The 9,306-nt window shown below is 41.3% G+C and overlaps 1 long non-coding RNA gene across 1 annotated transcript in view; it reads right to left on the bottom strand.

Annotated features, from left to right (window-relative positions):
- Window positions 1-1,279, bottom strand: part of LOC106998667 (uncharacterized) — a 77,718-nt gene extending 76,439 nt beyond the window's left edge. The window contains exon 1 of the long non-coding RNA XR_003730245.2: window positions 1,133-1,279. This is a non-coding gene — a long non-coding RNA (uncharacterized LOC106998667). The remainder of the gene's footprint in view (window positions 1-1,132) is intronic.
- Window positions 1,280-9,306: the final 8,027 nt, after the last annotated feature.

Here is a 9,306-nt window from a genome sequence, read left to right on the forward strand (position 1 = left end):
TCCTGACACTCATACACATTAGCATTTGCCCTAAGTTTTTATATTTTAATTAAAATGTATTTTATATACATACATATATATGTGTGTGCATATATATGCATGTGTATATATATACATATATACACATACATATACAAATATACACATATATACACACACACATGCATATATACATACATATATACATCTATATACGTACGTACATCTATATATACATACATATATATAAACACACACACACTGGGCAAATGCTAATGTGTATGGGTGTCAGGATAATAGGTATATAGTGAATGCAGGGAAAGAAAGCTCTATGATCACATTGTATGTGAGCTGGGTACTATTCTTATTAGCTAATAAGAATATCCATTTTACAACTGAAAATTAAGCCATGGGCAGGGTTGAGAGCAAAGGGTAAGAAACTCAACCAAGTTTCTGCATCCAGTAAGAAGAACCTATAAGTTTTATCCTAGAGCTAATGTTGTAAATCACAGTAGAATTTTACCTTTCATTTAAAGCATAACTTTTAATATGTGACAGAATGCATTTTGATAAATGGCCACAATACTATTTCCCATCCATTTGCTCTGCTTACGTGTTTTGGAAACTCCTCCCATTGAGAGATGTTATCTCTGTTCCCTCCACTTGTATATGGTCAGACTTGCGACCGACAGCAAAAGTGACAGTATGTGATTTCTAGGTCATAAAAAATACATCTTCAGTCTGATTCTCTTGAGAGTCTCTCCCTTGGAATTCTCTCTTTTGGAGCCCAGGCACTGTATTGTAAGGAGGTGTAAGCGTGCCCCTTGGAGAGGCCCATATGGAGAGGAACTCACAGCACCAACTTGCCAGCCAGGTGAGTGAGCTATTTACGTGAAGTCATTCAGTGCCAGGTGAGCCAACTGGATAACGCTGCATAGGGCACTGTTGTCTCCATATTTGTCATGAAAATAAGTAATTGATATTTTCAGCTTTTAAATTACAGAGATGCTTCTTATGTAACAATAATGAACTGGAATAGGATGACTCTCTGTTTCTAAAGTCAAGTAATTGACTCTATTCCTTCTTTCCCCTCTAGAAATGACATTTTCTGGCAGTTTGGTATGGTAGTGGGAAGAAAAGCAAGGGCCGTCACCTGATGGAGTATGTTTGGAATGTGTGATCCTCCTCCACTGAAGAGTACATTGTAGGGTCTGACAACAGAGTTCCTCTCGCTCAATCATGTGAGGCTTGAGTCTAGGGACTTGGTGTCTTCCCCTTGTCCAGGGACTTGGTGTCTTCCCCTTGAGGCCTCCCCCAAAGGGTTAATAGTGAAATGAAGGCCATAATCAGGTTATTAATTTAAGGCATTAAAACAGTGCTTTTCAACTCTGTCACACACGTGATTCACCTGGGAAGATGTAAAAAGTGCTGATGACTGGGTGCTGCTCCCATACCCAAATGATTCTGATTTAATTGGTTTTGGGTGGGGTCTGGGGATTACTATGTTTTAAAACTTCCCCAGGTGATTATAATGTGCACCCATGTGTAAGGACCACTTGTTTAGTGCTTAAAAAGAGGATTCTAAAATGAGCAAAAGAGGAAATAAGGATTAATTGATGGAGATAAAAAAAAGTGCCTGGAGCATTTGCAGAGTAGTAGAATTCTCCATAGGCATGAAGCAGACACACCCGACAGCAATAACTTAACTGAAGCATACCCTGAGAGTGGCCCTGTGGTCTAAGAAGAATGTGTGCTCAAAATTCCCAGCTAAGGAATCTGGGAGTGGCCAACCCAGCGTTTCATTCCTTATCTGTGAGGAACATCTGAATCTCTAGCTCATCTTGTGAAATGCAGGCTGTACAGGGGTCTAGGCCTGTTGTTTTGGGTTAAATGAAAGTGGCCAGGTGGAGATTGCTAGGGGGAGGATGCTAAGTGAAAATGCTGTATAAATCACATGCTTTTTACAAGTGGTTGTGGTTCTCCTGTCCAGCCTGCTGCCACTGAACTGCCCTGTATGTAAGTCTCCTCAATGAACCCTATGTCTTCTTTGCTGGCTCCAGGTCTCTTCTTCAGCCTCTAGAATGTGGTACCATCCCTACCGAAGTCAACAGGGGTCTAGCATGACAATGAGCAAGGCAGCAGAGCCTGGTGTCTATTTGTGTGCTTCAAGTTGGTTTTCTGAAATGTCCCTGTGGTAGTCGCTGGGACAACTCCCCTAAATCCAGTTACCCTCTCCTTCTGAACTTATATAGATTGAATTTGGGGCCCTGTTATGCTTTAGTGGGGCCATAATACTAGTACTGGCCAATGGGGTGAGAACTCGAGCATTTATTTGCAGGTTTTGGATCCTCCAGAATGTTTATTAATTTTTTTCCTTTCTGGCATGGACATAAGCAACATTTGAAATGTGGCTGTTCCATCAGCATGGATCAAAAGCCATTATACAGAATCAAAAATGACTACCAACCTCTGTCATTTATACAGTGTGAGGGAGAAATAAATTTCTGCTTCAAGCCACTAAGATTTTGGAATTGTTTGTTACTGAAGCATAACCCATAATATACTGACTAATACAGAATGCGAGCAAAATGAGCATGCATTTTTCTTCAGAGAATGAGGAAGCAGAATTCCTATCCTTCTGCAGTCAAGTTATGCCCAGGATTCCTTTAAGGAAAACAAGAGAACAGAGAAAAGACAGAATTTTCAGTTCATGCTTCATGAATTAAAGCAACATGCTTTTGCTTCAAGTCAGAGAGCTGAGTATTTTATTTTATTTAGAAACCAGTCTTTGGATACTGGCAGTTTTCCCCTAAGGGTAAATTGGATACTATGCCAAGTTCACACTCATGGAATTAATTGACTGCTCGACTTTCAACACAAGGTATCAAAGCCTTCCACATTAGTGACCCATGTAAAACAAACCTTACCACATGGTCTGTGGTTTTCAAGAAGTCTTCTATTAAATGAACTACTCAATATAAGTTTACTGCAGGGGGTGGGAGGAAACGGAAAAATACATGCACACTTAGAATGGGCCTTTGTGTGTTTTCTTTCTTCTAATTTTATATCCAAGGGCATTTTTTCAAAACTTTTTGGTATTCAAAAGTCAACATTATTTGGCAGAACTTATTTTAGTCACAGGCTTATTCCTAGTGTTGGAGCACAGAAGAAACTAGTTCTTTTAAAAATAAAGCCTACATGTAGAACTCCCATTGTTTGTGCATTTTTGATCAGTTTACTGAACTTCTGATGGTCCTCTTTGCCATGTAAATGCTTAAGGTCGTCTTCAGGCCCAGCCTGCTTTGTAAAGATTCATTCTGTGTCTATTTCCTGTCCAGTTATTTTCTGGGGTCCTCTTTTTCAGGACTGTCTTTGGAGAAGCTTCACATTCATTCTTGAAGGCAGATGCACAGCTATGGCAGAATATCTTGTGGTGTTTATGTCTGCATTTTCTACCCAATATTTCCTTTTTCCCCTTTTACATTAAAGAAGGCTCACAGACAGGACTAAGAGCAGGAAAGACCTCTGATCTCCGACATTTAGTGGTTAAGACAAAATATTTGACCAGAAGCAGGGGGGAAAATGAAGCGTCCCTCTAAACCTACAAAACTACAAAAGATGTTCCTGATTGGAGGAAAGAAGAAAAGGGGAGACTTTTAAAATATAGTGAATTAATAGAAAATTTGAGGTCTAGTAATGGCAACAGATCAGGAGATGATTTTTGTTGAAAGACAGTTCGTTATTCATAGTTTTTCCCAAAGGGAAGTAGGGGGCCCAAACAGGGCAGGGTTGATCAGGGGCTGAGAGATGGGGGGAAATGGGGCAAGAGGTTTTGTCATGGTTTCTAATGAAGAAACAGGCTAAGCAGGGTCAGCTGATTTAGGATGGCTGGTCTGAATAATTTTAGCAGGCTCTGGGGCATAAGGGCTGTCCCTGGTGGTCCAGCACTTGGTCCTGGGGTGACTAGGACCAGTGGATAGTGGCCCAGAGTATAAGAGGCCAGTCCAATAAAAAAGGTGGTTGGGGTATGGGCTCCTTATTGGTTTATTTGCATTTCACAAAGCACACCTATGGGCAAGTTGCTTACTGTCTGTAGGTATTGGCTAACCCCGGGAGGAGCAGGGCTAGTAGGACCCCAGATATGACAGCATCAGATACAAAAAGTAAAAGCCATTGTTATTTCAAGAAGGGTTTTTCTCTCTAATTTTTTATATCAGTAAGACCCAAGACAGATATGCAAGGCCCCAGAGCAGAAAGAGCTGCATTAGTTACGTATTGCTGTGTCAAAAATTACCCCAAGACTTAGCAGCTCAAACCAACAAAGATTTATGATATCACAGTTTTAGTGGGTCAGGATCTAAATTTGCTTTAACTGGATCCTTTGTTCAGGGCCTCTTACAAAGCCTCTATCAAGATGTTGGTCACGGCTGCAGTCATTTCGCATCTTGGCTGGGGGATGATCTGCCGCCAAGCTCATTCGCGTGATCACTAGAAGGGTTCAGCTCCGCTGAGCTGTTGGATTGAGGGTTCCTTTCTTGCCATATGGGTCTTTCCCTAGGTCAGCTCACAGCATAGCCGCTGGTTTCCATCAGTGAGCAAGCAAGAGAGCAAGAGAGGGAGAGCAAGATGGAAGCCAGCATTTTCCATAACCCAATGTCAGAAGTGACAGCCCATCACTTTTGCTATATCATGTCTATTAGAAGTATCAGTAGATCCTTTCCACAGTCAAGGAGAGCATGGATACCAGACTGCCTCCCACATGGACTAGGGTTTAATTTCTTGGCATTGTATCAGGGAAGCAGTAGATCCCACACAGCCTCTCTGCATCAGGACATAAACAAACTTGGAAAGATGCCACTACCCAAGTCTAGGACACAAAGTCCCAGTCCCCAGGCCTGATTGCCCACACAAGCCAAAATTATGGATATTTCAGAGAACACCTGAGTGACTTAATAATTAGACCCTTCTCCCTTCCTCCCAAAATATGTCAACCTCTTGGAACTTTGAGACGGCATGAGGACTGGGGAGGTGATTCACTAAGGTGACCAAATGTGGACACCAGGACACATTTGAGAGTACTTATAATGATATGGTTTGGCTGTGTTCCCACCCAAATCTCATCTTGAATTGTAGCTTCCATAATCCCCATGTGTCATGGGAGGGACCTGGTGGGAGTTAATCGAATAATGGGGGCGGGTTTTTCCTGTGCTGTTCTCACCATGGTGAATAAGTTTCAGATCTGGTGGTTTCATAAAGGGTAGTTCCCCACACATGCTCTCTTGCCTGCCACCACATAAGACATGCCTTTGCTCCTCCTTCACCTTCCGCCATGATTGTGAGGCCTACCCAGTCATGTGGAACTGTGAGTCCATTAAACCTCTTTTTCTTTATAAATTACCCAGTCTTGGGTATTTCTGAATAGCAGTATGAAAATGAACTAATCCACATAATTATGCTAGGGTAAGCCAGGACTGTTCCAGGCAAACCAGGACTTAGGATCATCCCAGGGCTAACCTGAAAGATGATAAATTTGTTTCTGCTGTCCTGCTAAGGGAGGTCCAAATGGAAATTAAGTTGATGTGTGGAAAATAAAGTTCTGAACTGCAAGCATACCCGCCATGCAATCCTTTCCTTTGTAAGGATTTCATTACTAATCCTTACTGGGAAATACTTGTTGGGAGAAGATGTTGAGGAAGTTGCAAATGTGCCAGTATCACATTTGATCACATTAATCACAATAATCACACTTGATCATCCCAGCAATGGTCTGTAGTCTTATTACCTTGCCAGATAATATCTTTATATCCACCATGCCTGAGTGTGGAGTCATCCTACTCCTTTCTCACTCTAGCTCTGTAGTCCCTAGGTTATACAAATGCTTCTGAGGTAGAGTTAGGTCAGATCAGGACCATTGAGGAGTCTGCATATCCTCCCAGCCATATAGGGAGTGTCATTGTATCAGGCAGAAATGGTTCTCCTTGCTGGTTAGCGCTGGCTAGCACCAGAATCATGCTACAAATCCTTCTAAATTATTTTCCTTAAGGAGAGGTATTTCATCATCCGGTACAAACGGTGAGTTTTTCACCATACAGACAAAAACATAACATCTTTCATTTGCATGTATGGATGTTTAAGACTTTTAAACTGTCCAGTCTGTAAGAATGAGCAGATGGCGGGTTAACGGTGAACACAGGCGTGTGCTTAATACAATTTCATGATTTCATTAGCAAATCATCTCAGTTGCCACTCCCAGTACACTTCTTTGGGTAAGAAACAAATACTCGTGATTAGTAGTTGTTTGATATGAAAATCCTTTTCAGAGACTTTCATGCTTGTGGTTTGTAGATGTGAGACATTTGTATTTTGCACCAATATATATTTTTAAATCCAAGATGTGATATAAAATAAACTAACGTTGCAAATCCAAAGGATGATTTTAAATCTAGAGTTTATTCTTTTTATTCTAATACCAGGAGGAATTAGAATCTCCATTAGTGTTTTTGATGGAGTCTCGCTCTGTCACCCAGGCTGGAGTGCAGTGGTGCTATCTCGCTCACTGCAAGCTCTGCCTCCTGGGTTCACACCATTCTCCTGCCTCAGCCTCCCGAGTAGCTGCAACTACAGGTGCCCACGACCATGCCCAGCTAATTTTTTTGTATTTTCAGTAGAGATGAGGTTTCACTGTGTTAGCCAGGATGGTCTTGATCTCCTGACCTCGTGATCCACCCACCTCGGCCTCCCAAAGTGCTGGAATTACAGGCGTGAGCCACTGCGCCCAGCATTCATATCTCTATTCTAAATCTTCAGTCTCACCAGGAAAGTCCCTACATCTTCTATTGTTTCTTTTCATAAAGATGACATAGTGATAATATTTGCTGGGAGATTTGTGGCTGTCCACTATGACTGACATTAATAGACTAGTTTTCTCGATTATTACTTTGCTTTTATATTACATTCCATTTCAGTTTTCTGTGGACATGCTTTATACACAGCACTAAATCTGCAGAGTTTGTATGAGCCTGTGTCTTTAAACTCTTGACAATTCTGAAGATATTCAATATTTGCTATAAAGATCCTGAAAGGGGAACAATGCCAAGTATTTTTATGTATTTTTGAGTAGCAGAATTCATAGAGAGTTTGAGTGCATTTCTTTAAAAGAAATTAATTATCTCCTTTAGCTAGGATATATAAAATATGGATATTCTATTTGGTCATTCATAAAATATTATAAATAGATACCATGTAAAGCATTATTTTCTGTGTTTGACTGAAGTTGGTGTCAGGAGTAGCTTCAGAAAACAGTCCTCAAAATGTGTTTCTGAGATTGAGTTGCTCATAATACTGGGTGAGGACTCGAATAACCTTGTTCTTCGGGGAAATAGGACACCAGTAATCCATGGCATGCAATTCCATGGTAATAATTCAAATTATTACCTGTGGTAGCACAGGGTGAAATATACATGTGGGGTGGGACATTGGGAGATCAAGTGGCTGTGGCATTTAGGCACTATGGCAGCCGTAGTAATTGCAAAGGTTGCAGTCACACTTGGTATGACAGAATGGCATTGTTCCGTATCTCTTCACTAACTCCCACTGGGATGAAGCATATTTCCCGTCCCCACTGACTTTGGACTTGGCCACATGTCTTGCTTTGGCCAATGGAAACTGAGCAAATGAGAGGTAAACAGAGATATTTCTATAGTTTGAATGTGTCCTCAAATTTTATGTGTTGGAAACTTAATCTCTAAAATCATATGTTGACTGGAGGTGGGGCCTGTAGGAGGTAATTACAATTAGATAATTAGGTAATTAGAATTAGTCACAAGGATGGGATCTCCATGATGGGACTAGCTTTATAAGAAGAAGGAGAAGGGAGAGCTGAGCTGATATACACGCTTGTTCCCTCTCACCATGTGATGCCTTCTGCCACATTATGAAGCAGTAAGAAGGCCCTCACCAGAGTCCAAGTAGATGCAGATGTCATGCTCTTGGACTTCCCAGCCTCCAGGACTATGAACCAAAATAAATGACCTTTCCTTTAAAAATTACCCAGTCTGTTGTATTTTGTTATAGCAACAAGAAATAGACTAAGATACGTATTAAATAAATTGTGCAGTATAACTCACATCTGCACCCCCAAGATTACTATGAGAAGAGCTTGTCCCAGGGCTGGGCGCGGTGGCTCACACCTGTAATTCCAGCACTTTAGGAGGCTGAGGTGGGCAGATCACGAGGTCAGGAGATCAAGACCATCCTGGCTAACACGGTGAAACCCCGCCTCTACTAAAAATACAAAAATTAGCTATGCGTGGTGGTGGGCGCCTGTAGTCCCAGCTACTCGGGACGCTGAGGCAGGAGAATGGCATGAACCCAGGAGGCAGAGCTTGTGGTGAGCCAAGATTGCACCACTGCACTCCAGCCTGAGCGATAGAGTGAGACTCCATCTCAAAAAAAAAATAATAATAATAAATAAATAAATAATAAATAAATAAAAGAAGAGCTTGTCCCTGCTAGCTACTGATTCTTTAGCCTGGTTCTCAGGATAAGACAATTGGGACAGATGCAAGCCTAAGCTAAGGCCAAACACAGCTCAACTTCAACTCAAACCAAGGTCACTTCAGCCAGTCCTCAGACCTGTAGTTGACAAAAGTAAATGCTCTGTTATAAGCCGTTGAGTTTGCGGGGGTGGATTGTTACAGGGCATTCATTGACAACTGACTATCACATCTGGCTGCTGCTTATTGCACTACATATACGAAAAATATCTGCTTAAGAACATGCATAGAGAACCAGAAGCCCCCAGTGATAGTTTTTAAGTAGTCTTTTATCTCATGCAGACTCAGGGCAGATACAGTGAGCATCAAGCTATGGTTTGAATGCTTGTGTTCCCCCAACATTCGTATGTTGGAATCTAAACTTCCAAGATGATGGCATTAGGAGGTGGCATTTTTAGAAGGTGATTAGATCACGATGGCAAAGCCCTCATGAATGGGATTAATGACCTTAAATAAATGACCCCAGAGACCTCCCTTGCTCTTTCTACCATGTGAGAACACAGGGAGAAGTTGGCATCCTGCAACCTGCAAGAGACCCCCTGCCAGAACCTAACCATGGTGGCATCCAGATTTTAAAGCCACTAGAACTATGAGAAATACATTTCTGTTTTTTTGTAAGTTATTTAGTCTATGATATTTTCTTATAACTGTTCAATGGACTAATAGTTTTATTGTAAGGGTTTCAGAGATGTAGGGCCAATTAAATGCTAAAAACTGTCTCTTACTCTAAAGTGGAAATTGATGTGGAGAAGGATTCAGAGAAGTAAAAGTG

This window comes from Macaca mulatta, chromosome 6 (genome assembly GCF_049350105.2).
Source record: "Macaca mulatta isolate MMU2019108-1 chromosome 6, T2T-MMU8v2.0, whole genome shotgun sequence".
Classification (NCBI taxonomy): domain Eukaryota; kingdom Metazoa; phylum Chordata; class Mammalia; order Primates; family Cercopithecidae; genus Macaca; species Macaca mulatta.